Below are 26,755 nucleotides of genomic sequence, written 5' to 3'. Positions count from 1 at the left end.
TTATTCTGAATAGAAGAATTGTTCAATCATATTGGCGTACATTTTTTTCCTTCCCATTCAATTGTGGTTATATTTAAATACATTATCTCACTTATGTATCACGTATGCATTATCTCACTTACGCATCACGTATACATTATCTCACTTATGCATCACGTATACATTATCTCACTTATATATCACGTACACATTATTTCAAGTATAAATACAACGTGGATGAGTTAATAAATCATCTACCGTAATACCTATTTCTTATATATAGTATCAGGAGTAACATTTCTTTCATATGCATACTACTAACAAATAAATACCTACTCTCTTAAAGGCGTTATCAGTGTTAATATTCAGATTGCTCTGGCTCTATTTGCATATAATCTATAAAATAACAAATAAATACTTAGGGCATAAAATAGATAACTCATCTAGCAACAATGTAAGTGTGGTCCGTGGAATCCTTTTATAGAGAAGGCATTTACGTTACTGTGTTTCGGAAACAATAACTCACATTTAGAAGTAATAAATATTTTAACTAAAGACTAATAGTCTTTATGCCATTTAAAAAAATAACAGCAAAATATTTTACTATATTCTCAGAGAAGAAACTTACACTGCAATAATTAAAATACTTTATAGTGAAAGTTAGATTTTTGTTGTTACTGTTGTCCAAAAGTTGCTCAGATTGGATCAAAAATAGTTCTCGAATTCAACTGGAACGAATTTTTTATAAACTGGAAGTGGATCAAACCAAAAAAAAAAAAAAAAAAAAAAAAAAAAGGAATAAAAATAAATAAATAAAAAAATTTTTGTTCGAATAGAACAAAAACTACTGTTGCGCGGATTTGTATCCACCTAAGGGAACAAAGAAAGTAGAAATGGTGCATAAAATGTCATACTTGGGTTTATGCATTGTATGCTGTTGTGCACAGTACCTTAACAAATAATTAGAAGTTTCACATGCGGAAATCTATCCTTACTACTATCTATCCCTTCTGCAATTAAAAAAAAATACACTTTTGAAATCAAGCATTCATAGTCACTAAGCTATTTTTCTTCATAAACTACCCAACAGAATTGCCAAGGAATCGATGCCTTATTAAACAGTAATTGTGTGGAACTGTGAATTATGCGCATAACCTAAGATTTAAAGCCAATACATGCGTCCATTCATAGCGAACAACTTCAGTTCTTTTTCTAGATTATATTCTACAACCTTTATATGGGAAAATATTTTCTTTAGATGTCTGTTATCTTTAGTTTTTGAGACATTTTTTAAATAAAATATCCATAATATTCTGAAACAGCAGAACAGTTTTCGGTATAACAGCGGTATGTATTATGTGATCAGAAATTTTAAGATTTTAAATTAAATTTAAAAGTTAAAATTTCGCATTTATCACAATCTTGAAATGTTTCTTTCTCGTAATTTATTATATTATTATATATTTATTATTATATTATTATATATTTATCATTATATTATTATATTTTATTATTATTATATTTGTAATATTTACATGTTACGAAGGAAAAACAGAAGTCAGTTTAATCAATTTAATTCATTAATTAGAAATAGCCTTTAAGTGGCCAACCATTTAAAATAGATATCCACAAATCAGTGAGAGCGTTAAATAAATCATATATTATTTTTGTGGGGAAAGAAAATGCCCATTTATACTTTTCGTTGACAATTTTTAATAAAAAAGTTATTTATTCGTTTATGCATAAATTCTAATATTAGTTTCCAAAAGCCACTAAAATTTCATGACTCCTGTTTTGAATTAAAGGGAAATATTCGTACGAATAAAATGGATATTATCTTATAAATAAAAACTCTCACCCATCCATCAATCTCCCAAAAACAAAAGAAATATGCATTCTCTGTAGTCCTTCTAGTTGTTTCGGGACAAGTTAATTCAGTAAATCTACAACGTGAGAACATTACCACTAATGAATGTTTAGCGTTAATGCGACTGAGTGCGTCTACCACATAACATATTATGTTGTAACGTTTCCCACACCTGATAACTGGCATTCCGGCCAGATGTACCATCACCTGTTATCCCCCACTACACACACATTGTTAAGCGCCTCCAGACTGCTGATTTGGGATTCTTTTCGCCAGTAGAATCATTGTGCCTGGCCAATAGTTGTATCCAGATAAAGAACCGCAGATGTGCGTTTCGTCGTTTAAAAGAGATCCATCATATCTTCAAGGAAGAAGAACGTCAAACCATCCAAATTTTAAACTTTTTTTTTCCATTATGAAGGGACTATAATTAACATGTATTCAGGAAGGGTCAGCTACAAAGATTAATCTTAACGGACATTCCCACAATCGACTGGAGACCATTGAGGAAGCATTGCTGAACGGCTATTGAGTGATAAGGAGCTCAAGTGCACCAGTGAAAAAATTAGAGGCGGAGATTTGATGGAAATAAAATGCGGTATTTTTTTGAAGAGGAGAGCCGCAGCGAGAACCATTTAAAGGTGAAGTCGAAGAGACGTAAGTGTTAAGGTATTCCTGATTTTGTGAAAAGCTCCGTGCGATTCGAGCTTCTGTGTTAAGATCCACCCGATTTCTGGAGCTACCCCTGGAGTAGCCGTTTGAGCTAACAGCCGGTTAGCGTGTGTGTGTGTGTGTGTGTGTGTGTGTGTGTGTGTGTGTGTGTGTGTGTGTGTGTGTGTGTGTGTGTGTGTGTGTGTGTGTGTGTGTGTTATTCTCCGAATGGATCGAGAAACTATTTCAAGATTAACTTTTAACTTTTGTGTGAAACTTTTACATAATATTAACCCAGATGAGAAAAAGTTGTTCTTGTGTACATATAAGGATATAAATAAAGGAATTATTTGTTACGCTACTCTCTTATTTGATCGGGCATAATCGGGCAAAATAAATAAATTGGTAAAACAATTATAAAAAAAGGGGCATTGGAAAAAGAAAGAAAAGATAATGAAGACTAAATAATATCTTTGGTGTTACTTTTGCTGTTCTTCCTTCAAGCAAATTTATTTACAATCGTTAGATTATGGTGATTATATTCTACGTAAAAACTGGATAAAAGAATTCTAAAGAAGCTAAACTTTACAAAAAAATTAAATCTTACAAACTTTTTAATATAATCTATTTGCCAATTTTAATAACAAAACACATTTAATTGAAATTTGGGACAGAGAGCAAATAGAGGAAAATCGAGACAATCCCTGATAATCTGAGAAGTCTAATTACTTTAGATTATATATTTAAATGACCGCTTTGAAAGGCAATGATTTTGCGAAATAATTTGTCTTCTTATTTTGTTTGAATTGAGAGATTCGGTGAGAATGATTAGATAATACAGAAGAATTCCGAGAGACCCGCATTACGCCAGAGGGCACAGAAAAATAACCGTTGATGGCTTGGTCTTGCTTTGATAAAAGGAACTGATAAGAGCGAAGAGATAACGCGACATTTTCTACGAGAAAGAAATTTTAACAATTGAACCTTGTTTCAAGCCATATTTGCGAAACAGTCTTCAGACGGCATAATTACATGCTACTGACTTGGACAGCTTTACCTTCAGAATACAACTTCAAAATCAACATGTTCACATTGTTCAACTCATCACAAGGGGCATCCGTTCAAATAGCAATACTAGAATGATAATCACTCGGTGAGAATTTGAAATGTCAATGAATTATTCATATTTCCGGAGGCTAAGTTATTTTAAAATCAATTCACCTCTAATTCTCATGAAAAAGAATCTGTAGATTTTAATTTTCTTTAATAAATTGATGCACTGAGTACCAATAAGTATTTGATAGAAAAAGAATAATTAACAAGAAAACCATAGGAGGAACATCACACTTTAACTCATATTAACAATACTTCATATTATGAAATTTCAAGAACACGGTTTTGCAGATTTATTACGATTGACTGAAATAAACATATTATCAACCATCGAAAGCAAAAAAATAAAGAAGAAAAAAAAATTTAAGTGAAATATTAACATAAAAAAATGTAGTAATAAATAAAAATATTGAAACTCATAAAAGTAATAAAATTGTTTGTTAAAATAATAGAGTTCACTGAAAATTGATTAAGGTATCATAGAAACTGCTATTTTATTCCTTTTAATTTAACCCAGAAATGACAAATTATTTCATTACTATTTTCAGCAATATTTACTTTTCTTTCCAAAGAGATGAAATGGACCTAAATTTTTATCCACACAGATAAAAAAAGACACGAAAAAACTTCGTGCTTTGTAGTAAATAATACTTTAGAGAAGGGTCATTTTTTCTTATTATAAATTGTGAAACTTGGAATGAAATTGAATCGAATAATTTCATGCTCGCACAACTTTGATAGTATAATGATTCAGTCAGATTTTTCAATATAAGTTAGCAAACACAATTTAAAAAAAAAATTGATTTAAGAATTAAAAGTTATAAAAGAAATATTATTTATTCTTTTTTTATTTATCATGAGTTCAAATTTAATCAATATGTTACATTGTTTCTTCCGTTTTATTTACATCTAAGCACAACATTTTGATTTTCAGAAACAAAACAAATGCATATTATTAACTTATCAGGAAAAGATAATTTTCTCCTCAACAATGAAACAATTTTTTATACAAATAATTTACATGTCATTTTACCGAAATAAAATTCTACCAGTATATTTCTTAACTTCGTGCACAGAATTTATTAAAACTACTTGTTTACTCGTTAAATGCATTAATATATCGGTTTTTTTTTTTTAATGAAGAATGAATAAAACTGGAGCTTTTTTTAATCAGCAGTAAAAAAAAGTGAAATTTAAAAAATTATTATTCTGTAAAAACGCAATATGATATATTTTAACATGCAGGCATTTCTTTGGCACTGACACACTTTATTATACAGGTTTTAACACAATTATTTTCTAACTATTTTTATTGAAAAGTACACGAATATTTTTATTATATAAAATGAAATGTCCATTTATTCGCAGTCTTTCTGATTAGTCAATATGTTAAGAGATGCTATTTATAAAACTTATAATAGCTATAAATAAATAATATCACGATATATCGAAAAATATCGATATATGTTGGACAATATATCGCGATGATGAAGTTTGGTCATCACCCAGCCATATTTTTAAGAAAATGCATCTTAAAAGAGCACAAAATAATATTGCAAATCATTATCAGCTTTTCATGAAACGGGCTGAGGCCCAAATAATTGTTTTTATTGGTTTCTAGTCAGTCTGCTAAATGTTCTTGAGGTCGAAATTTCACAGTAAAATATGAGTTTAAGCATAATTGTCACACGAACAAAAATTCAATGATAGTTCAACCAACCTCTCTCGTCATATAGTGCATAAACAAAAAAAAAAAAAAAAAAAAATCATTTTAAGGGGGGAAAAAGAGAGAGAGAGAGAATTTTAAGAAGTTAATGAGAGTTATTTTTAGCATTAGCTTAAAATAATGCACCTTTATTTGACACAATTAATCCTTGAAGAAGTTTACATTTCATAAACTTTATTCTTATTAATAACAATTGCCTTCGATGAATATAGCAAACGAATATCAAAATTTCCTGCTAGAAAGAAATGAATCTAAATCATGTTACGACTCACACTCTGATGAATCAAATTCTAACCTTGCTCTGTAAATAAGGAAGTTTTAATACCTTAAGAGGGGGTATGCATGTTTTAGCTGCTTCAAAGTCCAATTATTTTCGACACCTAAGCTTGTCAACGGCGTATCACCTACTATTCCAGAAGCGCGATGATAGGTCATTTAAGTCGAAAGTTGTGCACGCATTGAAAACTAATGAACGTCGTTAGAACCCTGAAGCCACTAAAAATGAGATAAGAGAGAAAGGCGTATTAAGAACAGGCGGTCTTCATTTATTGCAGAACTTATCTCAGCAATAAGATATTGTTCCTAATTAACTGCAAATAAAAGGGTTACTGTGAGGAGTGGCAAAAATAAAACAACTTGTGGTCCAGAAAATGGACAAATAGTGGAAATCGACGAGAAAGCAGAAAAAATTTAACGAGAAGGAAAAGCTAGTTACTCTAAACGCTGAGCAAACAAACAGGTACGAATTCCTCGTGATATTTTCCCCCAACAAATTTGCACAACAGGGAGTAAACGTGGTCACTCACTGAAAATAATTGGATTTTCAATTATTTAATTATGATCGAATTAGTTGCACGTTTCTGCCTGCAGATGTCCTTACAACTAATTGAAATGTTGGAAAGTGATGAGGAAAGATGGTAATTATAAGTGATAAGTTACGGAGGAAAGGAGCTTATTTGTTGGCGCTTAACGGCGAAGAAAGGTTATTTAGACTTCTAGTGAAAAGCAATACTATTTGTGCTGTCTGCCACACAATGTAGAGGGAGGAAAAAGGCGAAAACAAAATGGCTAGATGGTCAAATCTTATACAAGCAGCTAGTATGGTCTCTATTTGATTTCACATTTTCAGTTGAGTGATGATTTGGTCTGTTTGCTTAAGCAAGTGTTAAAAATTAATACTCTGTTCCACGGATCAAGGAATCGAAAAATAGATAGCACAGAACTATGATAATAAAATTTACAAATAATTGAATGCCCACATTTGAAATGAACTATAAATTGATTGATTAGCGATCCTACGGGTATTGCACTTTCCTTCTGTGAATAGTTTGCTTTCGATGTTTGAGTGTTTTCAGATATATATCAGGAAACATCTAATAGATTTAAAATATGATATTAATTTTAACGACAACAGCTTTCAGTTATTGTGAAATACAATTTAAACTTGATAATCAATAACAGTTGCTATCGAAACACTCTGTTCTGAAAATGCTCATTTAAATATAGCCGATGTTCATTAAAATTCGAACCAGATGATCAGAATATTATGTTGACTAATGTCGGATAAAACAAAAGCGAAAAGTTAATTCATATCATTTGTAACTATCTTTTCGATAGTTTTTTTAACATGCCGGTTTAAAGAATTTTTAATAACTACAAGGAAAAATAAAATATGAATTAATTGAGAGAGCACTATTTGTGTCATACAGCTACACATATTACGGTCAATCTGGTGAAAAAAAGAAATAATAAACATAGCTGATTCACAAGTAAAGTATTTTTTGTATGTGCAATTCCATCGACATTTACACTTACGTTATTCATGAAAGAGAAATGAATTTAATTTATTGAGATCGGAAAAGAAAAAAACCACCTCTTGTCACGCACGCACATAATGCATAATGCTAATGAATTCGTTAAAAAAAAGAATTTCCAGTTGGAAAAAATATACAAAAAAAAATGTAGGATTTTTTAAAAAATTTTTAAATTAGAACCTGAATAATTTTAAAGAGAACCTGATATACCCCCGGATTATTTGGTATAAAATAATTTGGTGATCAAAGTGTTCTGCTATGCTTATTTCTGACAGCATGTCGACAAATAGATCAAATTATAAACTTTTAAATTTCCTTCAATAGGAAAAATTATTCATGTATTAGTATTACTAACAATTTGTTATAGAATTGTTGAATTTTCTTTATATTATTTATGTTTCGAATACAATTTAATTTCGTATACTTTTGCCACAGAGCTCAAGGATCAAATAAAATATCTTATTAAGAATTTTCATTTTATTCTCAATATTTTCCGTAATCTCCAAATTTTGTACGAAAATTTTATCAAATTATTAGTAACAGAAAAAGTTGGTAAATTAGTAGTCACAAGAGGCGTCCACATGTTAATTTTTAGTCAGCGAAACAATGCTGTAAAAAGCAGCTCTAAGTAACAGTAAACAGTGAGCATGTGCGAATCCTAGTAGCAAATTCAAAAAAAAAAAAAAAAAAAAATTGAACCAATTATTTATAGGAGGCATAGCACTTTCTTTACCGATTATGTATGGTTCTATAAATATAAAATGTAATTTTTGAATGCCTGTAGCCTGAAAAATTTATATTTAAAAACATTTATAAATTTTTGCATATTTACAAGTAATTGAAAAATCTGAAACAGTACCTTCAAAGAAAAGGTAATCCAACTTGATTTCAATTTTCTCTAGGCGAAAAAAGATCTTTGGTCAGACCATTTCCTTAGCTGCACGGAGTGATCTGAAAAATAATAACGACATAAATAAAGGTATTTTTACAAAGCAAATCACACTTTTTAAATTCAAACACTATAAATGGAGGCCCGTCGAAAAGACTAATTTATATAACCTTGTTTCTTCGTTAGTCTGAAGAAATCATGTAATCTGCTGCCTTAACACTTTCAATGCTACCGACGAGATATCTCTTCTTTCATACTTCCAGTTACATGTTTCTGTGGGCTAAAATTTGTCACTTCTGCCAGTTTAGATAGGTTGAACTTTCTAATCCATATCTGAAGAATACTTCTACTTTTTTTTTTTTTTTTTTTGTATAAAAAATGTCAACAGTCGGAAAAATTGATATTTATCTTTTCATGGAGTCGGTAGTGTTGAAAGTGTTAATTTTAAGGTGGTCTTCAAAGAAAAATACAGAATTTTCAAGCAATGATTTACTCCTCTAATTTTCCACATTTTTTACTGCTCCAAACTATTGTGGCCCTGATGTCAATGTCTAAACTTTGACATCAGGGATTTAAAAACTGCTTCCACTAAATATCCTCCGATGCCAATAGGTAAAATAACTATTAGTATTTCGCATTTATAAATTGAGCATAAATTTCACTAAATTGACTCCCTTCTCTATTTTAGATCAAACACGTGCTAATAAATCATTTACAAGAAAAGAAAAAAATTTAACAGTTTTAATAATCTGTTTCTAGCACAAGTCGCAAAAAAGAAAAAGAAATAAAGAAGAAAGAAGCGTAAAGACTAGTTCTTGAACAAGAGGATATACAGTCATAAATTTTGTCAGACAATTTTAACTTATTTGTTTGAAAGTTTGAAACAACAATACATATGTTATCAAGGATACAAGAAATAAATAGCTTGCATTTGCATAAAACAAGAAACGTTTACAAATAAAAGATCACGTTCAAGAAAATATGAATCCCACTTAGAAATATGAAACTGAAAATATTTCATCTAAACTATAACAATATATTAAATTTATTGTAACAATTATTTTCAAAATAAAATAAAAATATATTCAATTCATTGAACAATACATTAGATTGATAATAACGATATGTTAAAGAAGAATTTCTTAAACTTTCTACCATTACTGGCCTTCTACTCAGGAAGTAAACATTTTAAAGCGCTACTTCATGAGAAAAAGAAAATTTCATTAATTATATAAAAAAAAATTAATCAAAGAACCTCGTCCTTTATTCTAAATTTCTTGATTTCAGTATCCAGAAAATGATTACAATACCATAAGTGTAGAAATTTTCATTCTCTTTTAAATAGCTCCAAGGTTCCGTTAAATTTCAGTCTACCTTGAAGTATTTATGAACCCGTAAGAAAATATTTAGTACTATGAACCCCATATTGTGACATATCCGTTTACCAGCATCGAGTTCGACAGCATACTCATAAATCAGTTTGTGAACACTTATTTACGAGTATATGCTAAATGCACAAAGTCGTAAATAACGAGAGTTCCTTTATGAGCATACTCACGGTTGTAATTGCGAAATTTGTATTGGAGGCTACAACATCGCAATTACGGTTAAACAAAAGAGAAAGAAAAAAAAACCCAACTGATTGTGAAATGTTTCCACGAACCAGAGTTTCTCAACAGTTTTCAGATTCTCCATATCTTTCTGACTGCAACCAGTCAACAATAAAGTAGATACTGAACATAAAACAATCGGAAAATTTCAAACAACGAAATGGTTTATTCATCTATGTATATAAAATTGAATATATGTTTGTTTGAACCTTATACAATTCCACACTCTAAGAAGGATTCAAATGAAATTTAGCACACTTGTTTCTTAGTACCTAGAAGGATTAAATGAGTTATTAAAAATTTTCTATGCCCCTCTATGGGACGGTGAATTGGAGGTAAATAATTTTAGGGTTTTTTTTATTGCCATAATGTCTGAACAAATCACCGTGCATACATTATTTTTATACCACCTTAAAATTAAAAAAAAAAAAAATAGCTTTATAGTGACAGTGATTTCATTCTCGTGCATATTTTCACTGATTTTTTTAAGTAATCTTTCGAAGTTAATTTAAGCACAATTTTTATCTATTATCGCTCTGTGCGACTATAAACTATAAGACAAACATATATATATATGTGTGTGTGTGTTTTCTCTTGCAGCCATATAAAATAAATATACGCAGGTATAAAGGCTAATTGATTATTAAGTTAAGTTATTAATTATCAAAGAATTTTACCAATAGTGATAAAAAAAAACACTGTAAGTTTTATTTTACCTGGTATCTTATAATTATTATTGCCGTTTCAAATAAAGTATTGATTAGATTCATAATCAGGTTCAAAATTTATGATAAAAGAAAATTTTCTTGGAGCTTCTTTATAAAAAATGACACCGGTGGAATTTCTTCTTTCCATTTCAATTCTAGATTCGTCAGAATGCATTTAGTAAAGTAGTTTATAGTAGGAGGTATCTACGTAAAGCATAGAATTAATTTATATTTGAAACTAACAAGAGAGCTATTTAGAGACGGACACCACAGCAAATATACACCGCAACTTTGCACTAACGCCAATAGAAGAACGTTAAAACATGAAAGATTTAAAGTGCACAAAGCACGAGTAAATGGAGTATGTTCTTGGACATTCTCAGGACTTATCAGTTATATGGAATGAATTATCTTTCAAGACTAACAATCAATATAAATTGTACAGTTATTTCATAGGCATGCACAACCAAAGTGCTTTGCCAAACGAGCTCCAAAATCTCTCTAAAAATACTTTTGTTTATTCAAGAACTTCTACGAATTTCAAAGCAATAACAAAACATTCCTTATTCGTTTAACAATTATTTACGTATTCGCTTGTACACTGAAAATAATATAAAACTTATTTATAGTTATTTCTTTTTGTATCTTATAAACATATAATGAATAGTCTATTGTAGCACGTAACACTTTACTCGGAGTAAATTTACCAATACATCTTACAATCATCATTTTCAGATGAAATATTTAAAGCGACAATAGACTATTTATTATATGTTTTAATGATACAAAAATACAATAAGCACAATTAATTTTTCAAATTACAAACTTATTACTAAAGCAGAAATAGAATCTGCTTCGCTGATTACTGAACTTTTAAAATCCAAAGGGAGAAAAAGCTATAGAAAAGAAGAAACACTCCGAATTCCGTGGTTTTGAGAAATATTTTATTTATATATCTGCTGCAAAATAAAATATTAAATAACAGTGAAGATCTTCGTTAACAGGATCTCGACGTGTGAATCAATTCGGAAGTTTTTCCATCAAAAAACGGAACAAATGAAAGTTCATAATTTATTAAAATATTTAGCTTTATTGAAGTAATATAAGCATACAGAAATAAAAAGTATAACCTAAGTGCTCTTTGTACATAATACTTCCAATAGTATCTAATATCAAATAATAAACATGATTTTAAACAATATACTGATGTGAAAAATCCATTTACAGAAATCACATAAATAAAATAATCTTATATCTCTTTGCTTGTAATCATTAATTAATATTTATTTGACTTATTTACTTCCCCTCTTACATTTACGCATGGCTCGACGAAAAAATTTCATATTATGCGGAATACCTTTTTTTGTGTGTGTGTGCAACAGGAAAGTTTTAAAAAACCTTATTTAAAAATAATAAAAACTTTCATCTTAACTTTCTGTTAAGTAGAATTGATAGCTACTTGCACTAAATAACCGAAAAATAGCAACAATCTATCTGGTTTTATTAGGTAAAAAATAAAATGTTTTCTGAAATTCTAAGTATATGCAGTTACACGTCGAAGAAAATAAAATAATAATAATAATTTCTTATATAATTTGGGATCGCGAAAAAAGAATTTCTCATATAGATGAGGATCAGTTTATTCCCCCCCCCTCCCTTTTTTTTTCGAAAAAGAAGCAGGAATGGAAAATAATTACAAGAAGTTGGCCCAGTTTTGTTATATTAATGTCCCGTTTTAAAGCAACACAACGACTATTAGGGACAGTATCTTATAATTCTGAACCATAGTTAAATAATAACGACATCTCCAGTCTTAACTTCCATGCCGTACCAGCGGGAGTATGTGTAGCCTTAAATACCATGTTTACAGTGCAGAAGATATCCACTAGTCGAATCTGAATAAAGAGTATTTGGTGGTATCCTCCGTTGTATAAGCAGAAATTTTACTTCTAAGTCACAGTAGCCTCTCGTACACAATACATCTTTAAACAAAATCATCATAATTTAGGATGCCTCAATTGATTAAATCAAAGAATTACATTATGAAACCAAATATATAAGTATATATATAAAAAGACATCATTAAAACGCTTTTTGGCAAGAGTGACAAATAACTATTCAGTAGTATAGAAAAACACAATTATGCAATAACTAATCTGCGGTTACTGGCCATCCGTCACTCAAGGTTCCACTGAACAAATATTGGATGGACGACTTGGTGTTATCTGCTCATAAACAAGAGAAATAAGGAACAAACACAGGATAATTCCACTAGAGATACAAGGGGTTGTCTATTACCCTCTGCACGTTTTTAGATAAAAAAAAAAGGGGGGGAGGGGAAAGAAAGGGCATATTTCTAAGAAAAAGGACACATTTATTTAAGATGCGGGCATTTGAGCCTTGGATTCGAAAGGGAGGCAATTGTAAAGCACAGAAGAGAAAACCTTCGGAACCGAGTACTTCGAACGACGCCGAGATTGGATGTGCATTAGTTTTTCAGACCTTCTGTTGAAAAGAAGGCGAATCTTGTGAGATTAGAATTTCAATAGCGCTGAGGCTCGAGTGAAAATCTCTGAGATGAAAGATTAGGATAGAGGTAGACAAAATTTCAAAGGTTACACCAATCTTTTGGCTCATTGTCAGTTTTGCGTCATAACGGAATAGGTATGGAAGTGGCCAGGATGAGAAAGCTTTTCTTATTATCGATATTCCATAATCAAGTAGGGGAAAAAAAAGAGTAATTACGAATTCCATAATCAATCTAGCACTTCTGAGATCGCAAATTTCAGAAGTGATGCAATAAAGATGCTTATCTTATAGCTATTTAAGTAAATTTTATTCAATTTTATAAATAATTTTTGAAATTTATACACTTTTTTTTCAAGGAAGACATTTTTCATTGTTAACACATTCACAGATAGTACATAGTCAAATATTTATACCGTCCGTAAATACAAATGACGATTACATTCGTCAGTAAAAAGAATAACAAAAATGTGTTTTAAGTAGATTCCTTATAGGAAGACTACCTATTGCAATGGTTCACATGACATGAATTTCTGTAGATCTTCACCGATCATAGTTTCAAAACCACCTTTCGTTCAAAAGTTTATATATAATATGCATAAAACGCATTTCCCATGTTATCTTGTTAACAGCAGTAATTTCGTTTGAATTTAACCAGCTTGGAAAATGTTATTTGAATTCATAATATTCGGATGAATTCATAAATAGGCCATCTAACTCAAAGGGGGTGGAAATGATGCGGGGTGAAATTTTCAAATCGCTATAACTTCCTTAATAATGAAGATAGAAAAATATATCAAATAAATCAAATTAGGGCCCCATTAAGACGAACAACTTTTGTATTTAAAGTTGTGCAATAACTGCAATATCTTAGAAGTTAGGGGTAAAGTAAAAAGTAATTTTCAAGCTCCTAATTTTGACTGTTTCTAAAATCAAAAATTTATGATGACAGTTTTGAAAAAAAAAAATGAAATAAAATTTCTACTTTTCGTTTATTTCCATAGTTTGAACGCACATGGAGTACTGTTTAAATGCACATGGAGTAAAAATAAAAAACTTGAATAAAACTAACTAAATAAAAGAAAGGAAAAGAAAGATTTAATGGCAACATTATGTAAAAATGATCAACTTACTCAATTTCCAGAAGCTGCGTGTTTCTTAGGTCTTTATATATATATATATATATATATATATATATATATATAAACCTCATTATTCCGGAGCTTTTGTTAATTGGATGGTCCTTTGGTTTGATGTCTACAATTGAGAGTATACGGTATGAAAAAATATTTTAATAATAAAAGACAATCGTTATAACTTTATCCAAGTATGGGCACTTTTATTCACCGATTAATAGCAATTAATTACCAATGGCACAAGTTCCAAAGAATTTTTTTTAAGTTGATGGTAAATTGCCTATTAATACAATTAATAGTTATAAATGAACTATTTAAATGCGCACCGGATGAAATAGCAACATTATTAATTAAAAAAAGCAGACGATTTCCCTCCAATATAAATGAAAAATGAAACGACACATTCGTACTTTCAAATATCAAGGTCATAGTCTAATATCAAGGAAAAAATGCTGAATTCCAGCAGCCCTGAAAAGCAGTTAACAACAGGGGATTGCACCTTTAAATATATGTTTGGAAGAAAGCAATAATTCACAAACAATACTATGAAAATTTTGGCTTTGTACAACGGAAATTAAAAATCTGATGGACACGAGCTGTATGGTTAGCTATTGTGAGGCACATAGGGTCTAAGTGCATAATGGTTCTATACAGAACAACAGGTGCATATATAAAATTCTTTGGAAATGCAACTTTATCTAAGATCTGTAATGATCAGTTAGTAGTAGAACATCTATGGAATTGTGCACAGCAAAAGAAAAGTAAAGGCAATCTCCCTGAAAAGGAGAGCATCTGTTACATCTGTAGATTTACAAATTGTCCGTACTCGACAGCGATGGCAACTGAAGAGCGACCTGTTTTAGAGGAATGAAGGTGATTACGAACCGCAACGCCAGACACCTAAAGGAAGTGCAAATTATGTGATCCTCGTGAATAAAATTTCGTTCATAAGGTACGGGTCTAGATAGAGAGACAGCAGAAAGACAGATAGACCTTTGGACTCTAGAAGAAAAGGAAATGACCGCTTTCCAAAAAAGTTGGCAAGCGGAGAAGCTCAGTGATACTCAGCCACGAGATTTTTAATTTGTAATTGATCTTTAGATATAGTTAATCCTGTAGAGGGAATTGTATTTATTTTCCACGTAACTATCGTAAATAAAGGTATTTAATCTAGCTTACTTGTATAATGGAAATAACGTTTTCAATACATCACGCTTATCCACTTTGAAAAATACAAAAACATTGCGACTTTCAATCAGAATGTAATCAGTTTCAGAAACAATAACATTAGCTTAAATACGCAATATTATTTTTTTTTCAATCGAAAATGTTATAACTTCTACGCATAGTATAAAATTAAGTCTCCTGAAAACGTCTATATGTTTGAACCACAAAAACTCGAAAAATAGTTAACGGATATTGGAGATATTTATATTATTTTGTAGAGCATTTATTGGGAAAGGTTTTAGTACTTTAAAGTCATATCAAAATAAAAAAAGGAATTTTATAATTGCAATTTTAATTATTCCACGCATGCGCGAAAACCTCAAACTGCGCATGTGCAAATAGCAAGAGCTATGGTATGCATATGCGATACATTTCTTTGTTTGCGTCTGATTTTAAACAGCGATTCAAATCTCATTATGACCAAAAGAAGGAAATCCAACCTTGGCCGGAACACATTAAATGCCAAAAAGCTTCGTTTGTTGCTCGATAAGAAAAATGAAGAGGAAAGAAACGTTCGATTAGCGAATATCAGAGAAATAATGAACTTAGGGAAGGGGTACTTCTGTTGAGCGAAGTAACCGTCTCTCTTTAAAATCTCATGAGGAGGGCAAATTATACAGAGTTGATAAACAAGTGTGGAACAGTGGGTACAATGACTTATTTGTATATTTTTAAATTTTAAAAAGCTTTTCTATTGTATATTTTCAGTGGATTGTTTTGTCTACGGATATATCATATTTTTACCTTTTAAACAGTCTAAATATTTCTGCATGTGTACTCTAAAAAATTGTTTTGTAGCTATTTTTGATAATTTCTAAATATATGTTTATGCTTGTTTGATGTTATGTAACATGCCCATGTCATATCGGGTGGAGGCTAGACTTCAGTTTAAAGCTAATTTTTCTTCTTGGATGCTATGACACGGGCAACGCCGTGCGGGTACTGCTAGTTATATATATATATATATATATATATATATATATTCACACTATCTACCAATAAGTAATTGAACACCAGTGATAAATGAAATAAACACAATTTATTCATATTCAATAGTTGGTAGAGCCTCCAATTGACGCAGCTACAGTCTTAACCCTCGAAGCATGTTTTCTACAATTGTTTGGATGATGAACAGTGGTATTTTCTTCCACTCTATTGGAGAAGACATGTAAGTTCTTTCATCGATTTTGGGCTATTACGGCACCCCTTAATTCGGCAATACAATTCGTACCAGAGGTTTTCTATAGAATTTCATTCAAGTTTGGACTCTGGGAAGGTCAGTCCAGTCAGTTCACCCCATTGCCATCATACCAATCTTTGTGACATGACAGGTAGCTTTATCATTCTGGAAATAACAATGATCCAACGCATAAAATTGCCACAGCGTAGGAAGCACATTATTGTTTAGAATAGTGAAGTAGGAGTCGGCGTTGAGTTTACCATGACTTGAGATAATGGAGTCCCAGTCCATACCACTAGAAACATCTCCAAACTATAATTCCACCTCCGCCAAATTTTACTGTAGGCACAAAGTATTCTGACAAAAGGCGTTCTCCATGGATACGACTAACTCAGACCGACGCCATCTGACTAGTAGAGATTTAACTTTGATTCATCACTCCAAAGAACCTGTTTCAATTCATCTACGGTCCAATTTCGACGTGTCTTGCACCACCTCAACCGAGCAGCGAGGCTAGATTTTATAATCAAAGACTTATGGGTGGCAACACAACCATGAAAACCAATCAAATGTGCTTCCTTGCGGATGATATTTATTGAAACAACAGTCCGGGATGCTGGTTGGAGCTCCTGGAGTATGTGGACCATTGGTATGGTGTGATTTTTCCGAATTTCTTAGGACAGAACTCGTCGGGTTCTATCTCTTAGTTTCGTGGGTTTACAGGGTCGAAGCACATTCCGACAATCATCACTCACCTTCCACTTCTTAATCACAAAGCCATTGTCGATTTTGGGATGTTTAACTCAGTAGATATGCCCCTTAAGGGTCGACCATTTCTATGAAATCATAATTAAAGAAAATTTCCGTGTGTAGCGGAAATTAACACATTATCCGTCCCACCAATTGATGTAACCCCTGACGAAGTTGAACTAAACATAATGATTGAAAATATAAGCGTTAATTCACTTATCGATACTGGAAGCCATGTGACATTGCTTCGTAAATCAGTGTTTGATAAATTAAATGCGTGTGAATTGTACCCACTGAATCTCTCCTTAAGTGATTAGGTTATTTTAAGGGGAATATTGAAATTGATGATTTTAAGTTTAATGCAGGTTTGTGTTGTAGAAAATACAAACTCCTTGTATAGTCTTATGATGTGATTATTGGATGAATGTATTGATACAAGGTGAAACGGTAATTAATGAAAATGAAATAATAATAAAAAAATTTCAGTGTGTAGAGGAAATTAACACATGTCCGTCCTACCATTTGATATAACCCCTGACGAAGTTGAACTAAACATAATGATTGAAAATATAAGCGTTAATTCACTTATCGATACTGGAAGCCATGTGACATTGCTTCGTAAATCAGTGTTTGATAAATTAAATGCGTGTGAATTGTACCCACTGAATCTCTCCTTAAGTGATTAGGTTATTTTAAGGGGAATATTGAAATTGATGATTTTAAGTTTAATGCAGGTTTGTGTTGTAGAAAATACAAACTCCTTGTATAGTCTTATGATGTGATTATTGGATGAATGTATTGATACAAGGTGAAACGGTAATTAATGAAAATGAAATAATAATAAAAAAATTTCAGTGTGTAGAGGAAATTAACACATGTCCGTCCTACCATTTGATATAACCCCTGACGAAGTTGAACTAAAAATTGAAACTGACTTTCCAAATATTTTTAAAGATAGGATATGCAATCAATTTAAATTACGTACCACATAATGCTAAAACAACAGGCGTTGAATTAAACATTTTGGTAAAAAGTAACGAACCGATATCTCATCAGCCTCGTACATTACAGTTTTCTGAGTCAAGTTGAATTGTCCAAACTCAAGTAGCTGAATGCTTAGAACAAGGAATTGTAGAACCATGTTTCTCAAAATATTGTACCCAGTGGTAATTGTCAGAAAGAAAAATAGAACTCTTCGAATTTGCATCGATTATAAGAGATTTATCATTAAGGATAGATTTATCATTTTTTCTGACTAATTCTGTATGCTTCAAGAAGTAAAGGGTGCACCCTTTTAGTAACAGATTAATGCAACATAAAATAGTCGCAAAGCATCAATCATTCTTATCTCACTCTCGGTCAAGCCCTTGATCAATCAACTAAATAGTGTGGTTGAATAGGGTCAGAACCAAAAGACGCGGAGGCTTATATTTAGCTTATCTCAGAGAAACAGGTAAAAGGATCTAGAACACGGAATTCCAAACATCAAGCTCAAGTCAAAGAAACATAAACATCTAAAGACCTTTGAAAGTATGTGTATGTGAAAATTTTAAAATAGTTTTTGTAAATGGTAATGTAATATTAAAAATAAAATAAAATTCTCTTAAAAACTCTCTCCGTGAGTTCCCTACTTTGCTAAAATACGTTTCATTATTCATTAATTTAAAAATATCATAAAAAGACCCATGTGTAAAGCCTTCAATGTGATCGTAATCCACAGTAGGGTAAAGAAATTTTCTTCTCTCAGATTCTTCCTACATTTCAAAGCAAATACATTTTAAAACATCATCTTAAACTAAAATATCTTATTAAATTTCTCTAAAGGATAATCTGAAACTGAATTTTTCTTTTTTTATCAGTCCATTAAAGCTTTTCATATTTCAATTATTTTCCAAATTATGGTGTCGTGACAAAGCTTTTTTCGGAGAAAATAAACTAAAATATATTTTTTTTTTCTCCAAATAAGTAATTAAGATTCAACCTCCTTGTATAGTCAGAAAAAGATGCATTAACTACTTTCGTGGATTAATGGTTGTTTCTAAAAACAAGAGGGCCGCGGTGGCCTGGTGGTAAAGTCTTGGCTCGTGAGCCGTTAGGTTTCAGGTTCGAGACCCGATTCCACCGAAGAACCGTCGTGTAAGGGGGTCTGCGCTAAATCCGTCAAGCCAAACGTCCTCCCGCTGGTGTGGTGTGGATAGGGGGGTGCCAGATCAGGTGCCGCCCTCGTCATCTGACCGCGGTTCAAAATTACGAGGTCCGTCACTAAATAGCCCTAGTGTTACTTTACAACGGGGCGTTAATATAAATAAAGAAAACATAAAAAAAGGGAAAGATAGCAGTACTTATTTAAAACTGAAATGCGAAAGAACAATTCGCTGATAGAAGAAATTAATGCATTTTTTAAAAGTATCTTTATTTTATAATTTATCTTAGCTCTTTATGAGCTACTCATCTCATGATTTTTGTTGCGGTGTATCAGAACTTAAGAATCAAAGTTCCGATTCTACCTTCCTTTCAACTCAGAGCAGAAATTATATTTATTTTAAAATAAATACAGAAGCATTTTCTATGAGAATGAATACAAGAAATATATCGACAGGCACAGTGGAAATACACTACCCCCCCCCCAAGAACAATCCATCAGAAAATAGGACAGAGAAATCAATGTTTGAAGACTCTCAAGAACTAATTCGGAAATCTCCTTAAGAAATAAAAACAGAGAAAAAAGGAAGTCACCTAGAATATTTTCAGATATGGAGTAACTTTTCAATATTAAACATCATACCACGGAATAACGATTCAAATTCAGCTTTTTCCTAATTTAGCACTTTTTTTAAAATTAAATGGGAACAAAGCAAAACCTTTTTTTTTTTTTTTTTTTTTTTTTTTAATTGTGGCATGAATGCCGACATCAAATTTCTTTGAAAGACAATAGTGGGAGTCAATTAAAATCAAGCCATATATCAAAAATAATTTAATCGACTTTCTTTCATTTATTTGCCGATACAGTTTTTTTTATTAAATTAATCCATTAGGGTCTTTTTTTTTAATACGCAGGCTTTCGTTTAGATCATGTGTGCTCCTGTAAAATTCTAGACTCTTTTAGTTCAACAAATCCTCTTAAAATATTGTAAGCTTGAGTATATCTTATAATATTATCTTTTTTTAAACTTCACCTAAGATTCCAAAACATTTAAATGTTTTCTAATTAATCAAAGAAAACTTAAAACATAGCTAGTTAATATGGGGGTAAAGGATTTTTTTTTAAAATCATGGAAACAGAATACGGAAATTCGATAGAATATAGAGGCATTTTATAGAATGCTTGGCGGTTTTACGCAAAAAATGAAATTGGAGAATTATAATATATTTTCTGTAGAGATTGTATATAATATCTAAGTATTCTATAGAATGACAAATGCTATTAGGCAAAATATGAAGGGGGAAAAAAGGTCATGATAAGAATATTATTTAAAAGACGTTCATTCCTCAAAAATAAAAATGTCATTTCGAAAATAATAACGTAAGACTATCACTAAAATACTTTTTTCAAAATATGTAAAAAGGTTGTACAAAGCAAAACTTATTCAAGGAAACTAAATTAAACATGAATTTAGTTATTGCATCAAGGAAAAGAATTATCTGGAATTTCAATTTTATTTCTTACTAGCCGCCATTGACGATCACTCTGTTCATCGAGATTAATGGTTGCTAAGAATTTCAATTAAATAATTTATGTAACATGGTCGTAAAGGCTTGCTCAAAAAAATCTTTTTAAGTTTCAAATTTTATAGTCACATAACTCATACTATTACAGTAGCGCTACAACGTTCTGTTCATTATGTTATATATTCCCCAAATATTCTTTCGTCTCTCCTAAAATGTGAACTTTAATTTGAAACGGAAATGATTAAATTTCAGTAAATACTAAACTTTTTTACTGAAATCAAGCAAGCTTTTTAAAATTGAGCACAGAAAAGAAAATCGTTCAACACTGAAGACTTATGTATTTTACAGAATTTTTCTTTCATAATTTATACAATATCTCAAAATATCATTCTATAAAACATTTTCTAATAAATCATAAAATTCAGCTTTCAGTTTTAATTTCAAAATTATTTAAATAACCTTATAAAATAATATTTATTTTGTTTCAGTCAATAAATGTTCTTCTGAAAAAATTATGTAATATGAATTTTATAAAGTTCGATTCTATGAATCGTATTCAGTAAAATATTCTTGACACTCCATCTTAAACATTCCAACACACCACTTTAAGTTAAAAAAAATGTTTCAATCTTCTGAAACAGTATCTGATCGAGTTATGTAGCTTTGAATATTCTTATTTTAGGACAATCAACAATTTCATTATTTTAGGCAAACCAGCCTTAGTGAAACTCCAGGCGCTGATAGACAGACGTATTTTCCTCTAGGCCAGGGATGGCGAACCACTGGCACACGTGCCATTGATGGCATGGGGCACAATATTTTGGGCACGCCGCTGATCAAAACGGTTTGCATTTCAGTTCAAAATGACAAAGTTCAATATAAACTATTACAAACAAACGCGAGTGTCCATTTTAAAAAGTGCACAGATATTTGAACGGCTGTTAAAAATTCGCTTGCTGAGAAAGAAATTGATTTGAAAAGAATTATTTTGGTAACTGATGGTGCTCCAAATATGGTGGGCAAAAAAATGGTTTCATTAGTTTATTTCAAACAGATGTAGGGCATTCGATTCTTGAACTCCACTGCATTATTCACCAAAAAGCCTTGTGTTCTAAGAGTGATTTAACATCTCTTGATAATGTAATGGCGTTATCACAAAAATAGTCAACCTCATATCGTCGCAGGCTTTAAATAAGCGAAAATTTGAGGCTTTGTTGGATGAAGTCAACTCGGTGTATAATGGCTTACTAATGTATAATAATGTTTGCTGGTTGAAACGCTTGAACGTACTTCAAAGATTTGTTGACTGCTTGGAAGAAATCAGACTGTTTCTGCAAAATGCGGGGGAAATTGAACAATATCCATAGTTATTGGATGTTATGTGGCTCTCAAAATTGATGTTTTTTACAGACATGTGCCAACATTTCAATGAATGGAACGTAAAGCTTAAAGCACAAATAAAACAATCATGAAGGATCTCATTCGCGCTTTTGGATTGCATGTTTTAGGAACGATATTATTAAAAAAAACTACAAGTACTTCCTAATTTGAAAAAAAATATATATCAAAGATTTAGATGTACATGAGAAACCAAACAAAGAAAAAGTTATTGAAGAATTTATTTCCGTAATTGTTTCGTCAATCAAGGAATTTTCAACCAGATTTTCTCAGTTCAAAGAATTATCGGAAACATTCAAGTTTATTATGTAGCCTGATGTGATTACATTTGATAAACTGAGCTTGTCCCAATTCGATTAGTTGCAAATGGAAGAATTTGAAATGCAACTGATTGATATCCAGTCTAGTTCAATATGGATTCAAAAATTTATTGAAACAAGCAAAAAGTTGGAATTGATTGAAACAGAAAGATTAACAAGCAATATATGTAAAAATACCAGTAACGAAATTTTAGAAACATGGAATTCGATTCCAGACACATTTAACTGTTTTGAGAAGCTGGATTATGCTATTTAAACCATATTTTCATCTACTTCTGTCTGTGAGTCACTATTTCCAGAGATGAATAACATTAAAGACTCTTAGAAACCGTTTGGCAGATGATCCCAATTCAGCATGCATTCTGCCAAAAGTAACATCTTACAATCCTAATATAATTTATTTATCATCTAATCTGCAAGAAAAGGAGTCACACTAATGTTCCTTTAACTTGAATTACAAGTATAACTAAAACCTTTACTACTATACAGTGCAAAATGTATTTTTTTTTAATAAAGTTCCTCTTTATTTACGAGGAAAAAATACATTTTGAGTTGTTAGTATTCAGTTTTTATTATTTTCCCAATAATCACAAGTCAAAATTATTTGACGGCACGTCTATACCTCATTAAACATTTCTTTAGAAAAAATGGCACGTTGATCCATAACGGTTCACCACCCCTGCTCTAGGCGGTCAATGCGCGTTTTTATGAAGTAGTAATATTTAAACTTTTATAGCTCAATCAGATTTTTTCGCAAAAGAGTGGAATTTCTTTTTATTAGAGTACAAAAATACTTTATTAAATAAGATTCGTAGAACAATTCGTAGATAAAATCCAATGCACAATTAATGTATTTAAATATTAATAGAAATAGATAAAAGATTATTCGCTATGACCTTCAGATGATATTCAACGGTAAATCTTAATGACAGTTATTAAAAAAAGCAGCACATGTGTTAGCCTGGGAACAGAAATTATAGAAACAAAGCATTTCTAACATATTCACAATTGTTATCAACTGAAAACCACCTCAATTCTCTTAAGATCAGCAACTTTATGGGGCTGGTGAAGCTAACGGGTAAGGCAGTTTTATTGCCTTAATAATAATTTTATTAAAATAATTTTAAATAATTTTATTAAAATACAAACTCTAAAAATTAAATGTATATATATATATATATATATATATATATATATATATATATATATATATATATATATATATATATATATATATATATATTAGAATAATATCAACACTTTGCCAAGTACATTTGTTCAGGTTCCTATCTGTTTCATTACGTTCACTTTGCAATTACACTATTTGAAACCCCGAGCATCTGCTTGACGCCGCACTGTTATCAATCATAATAAATAAATAAATAACAAGCATATTCTCAAGGTTATTAAAATAAAAAAATAACTTAAAAAATCTGTTAAAATATGGATTAAGTTAAAAATGTGTTGAAATGTAAAACTAAATTGACTAGTTAATTTAACAGGAAGCTTCCTAATGCGCACTTCTTAGAGTATTAAATGTCTAAATCCGCCACCGGTGAAATTACAATCATTAGATTTGGATAGATCTGGGAAAATTAAAGGTTTACGCGACTCACAAATTAAAGTAGAAGTACTTTAATACAGAAGTGGATTTGTTTTTTAAAAAAACTAACACTATTTTTAAAAAATTATTGCAAAAGCGGGATAAAGTCAATTTATCACATAAATATAATAGGGAAAAAAATCGCAGTTAATATAAATATTTAAAACAAAACAAAAATTTTCATTTGAATTGAAAAGAATTCCACTTCATTGCTTTGTTTTGTTTACTAAATCATTAATAAAGAGCTTTGACCACCTGTAAATTAACAAAGCAGTATATCTTCATCAAATCGTAAATATGGTAAATAAAAAAAAGAAACTATACTATAATACTTCTTCCTCTCCACAAAGCAAAACATAATTTTATTCTTTTCAACAATTGTTAAAAACTGATGCAGAAAATGGCGGAGAATAAATTTAATTACAACGGGCGCTGCTTCGTTTAGACATCCTGAATTATAAAAGAAATGTTTTCTATTTAATAGTTTTTTTTTCCTTTGTTTGATTCTTTTTTTTAATAAAAAATCATCCTTCTTCAAAATACTGGTCATTCATTGATTGCTTTCTCGGAAGATATTTATAGAAAAAAAAAATAATTACGGAAAACACACATCCATAACGCTGCATCACCATTTCAGACGTGCATTGGTACGGTTCTAATCGTGATCGCGCTAGAAATCCCAAGGGAACAGCAAATTTGCTTGCTGCCACTAATCTTCAATGCAGGTGCAGACAAACACGTGCAGGGAGGTCAACACATGTGTTCACAGCAAAACAGGAACAACTAAACCTGTCCACTCGTAAATCTTAAGAGTGGGCAGTTGAAATAAAGCCACAACACAAACAAGGAGAACTATGAGTGATTGAGAATAAATATAAACTTGCTTACATCTGATATTAGTTCTCCCGGTTTTCCACAATCAATATTTATACGCTGAAATACCAAAACTATAAAAAAAATAATAATGAATTGGTTATTGAAGAATGATAAACTTTCAAATTTGCACGTATTGAGTTCATAGAAAACAAAACTATAATTCAAATTGGCCCCATTTGTTTCATTTATAATCTGATTTGTTATTAAGCAATAAAATTATTAATTCTCGGTCAATTCGGTTTCTTTATATATTTTATCAAAGAAATTACAATGTAAATCCTTTATTTATAAACTTCAAATCGGTATAAAAAAAATTACACTTTACGCAAGTAGCCTAACAAGTCGCATGCATAAATCTAATTCACTCCAGAATAAATAGATCAAAATGAAAACACTTTAAAATAAAACTGTCTTTTTTCATTATTGTATAACCTAAAAGGCAACGGCATCATTTCTTCGCACTATTTCAGTACGTTCATACATTGGATAAAACAAATTATTTAGGAAAAAATTAATACTAAAATTTAAATGGAAGGTTAAAAAACTTGAACGTAAAAATAAAATTAAGTACTAAGAATAACAACAGTTTCCGCTTAAGTGAAAATTATAAACATAAACTCAAAAAACACAAAACAGCAAAATTTTTACTAAAATAAAAATTAATGACATACAGTGAAGAAAATTAATTTTCAGAAACGAAATTCAGTCTTTCATTGAAAGAAAACGGTATACAAATTTTTAAGAGTCAAAATTAAACTGGCAAAAAAAAAAAAAAAAAAAAAAAAAGAGAGAGAGAGAGGCCCGAAATTCTTAGCAAATTCTTTAAAATTCTTAGCACCGAAAATAAAGATACATTAAGAGTTTTAATTCTTATATGGATAACATTCGTCAAGAACTAGCAATCTTGAAAACATAAATAATCCATCAACAAAAAGCACACAAAAGAGAGAGAGAGAGAGAAAGTAAAACCGCAAAAGAAGTACTTTCATTTCCAGTCCTTTCTTGTTGGAGTGAAATCACCGTGCCCCACCCCAGCCCGTCAGTGCTGAAACAACAAACTGCACGATTCGTACTCTTAAGTACAAAGAGAAAAAAAGTGCCATATCGTTTCAGCATGTCATTTATTTTTCCGTCCTTGATAAAAAGAAACCAATCGTTACTTTCTTGCCATTTCTTTTATTTGATCACCAATTTAACGGTTCAACAATGATATATATAAAAAAGTAAATGCAAAACAACTTCACTGGAGTGTTTGAGATCTTAATCAAAAGAAATGCAATACAGAAACAGAGTTTAAACCTTTGAGCAGTTATTTTAAAAACGATAGAGAAGCTAAAGAAATCGCAATATTAGCCAATTTCCGAGTTTCACAACTCGTTGAAAAATTTTAGTCTTTAACACAAAGCAGTTAGAAAGATTTTTTTAAAAAAATTAAAGTTAAAAATAAAATTTAAGCTTGAGCAATAGCTATAGCAAAAAGAAAAACCTACTTACACCACTCTGGATTTTGGTACCAACTTGTTACAGAACCTACAGACATCCTTCACATTAAAAAACAAAATAAGCCTGGCAACTGATTTATAAAGCCAGTTTTCAGCTTGTCACATTATACAAATGATTGACTTTTGTGGACTATTCCTTAAGACAAACTTTTAAAACAACTTTCGCACACACACAAACCCTACAGAAAGAAAGACAGGCGGTTCGCCCAGCA

The 26,755-nt window shown here is 30.7% G+C and overlaps 1 protein-coding gene across 3 annotated transcripts in view; it reads right to left on the bottom strand.

Moving 5' to 3' along the window:
- Positions 1-26,755, bottom strand: part of LOC129959499 (rho GTPase-activating protein 7-like) — a 328,073-nt gene that overhangs the window by 260,790 nt on the left and 40,528 nt on the right. For all 3 annotated transcript variants that reach the window (XM_056072353.1, XM_056072352.1, XM_056072355.1), the window contains exon 2: positions 8,010-8,101. The gene's annotated coding sequence lies outside the window, so the exon portion shown is untranslated. The remainder of the gene's footprint in view (positions 1-8,009; positions 8,102-26,755) is intronic.

Source organism: Argiope bruennichi, chromosome X1 (genome assembly GCF_947563725.1).
Source record: "Argiope bruennichi chromosome X1, qqArgBrue1.1, whole genome shotgun sequence".
NCBI classification, from domain to species: domain Eukaryota; kingdom Metazoa; phylum Arthropoda; class Arachnida; order Araneae; family Araneidae; genus Argiope; species Argiope bruennichi.
This window is presented reverse-complemented; position numbering and strand designations above follow the sequence as displayed.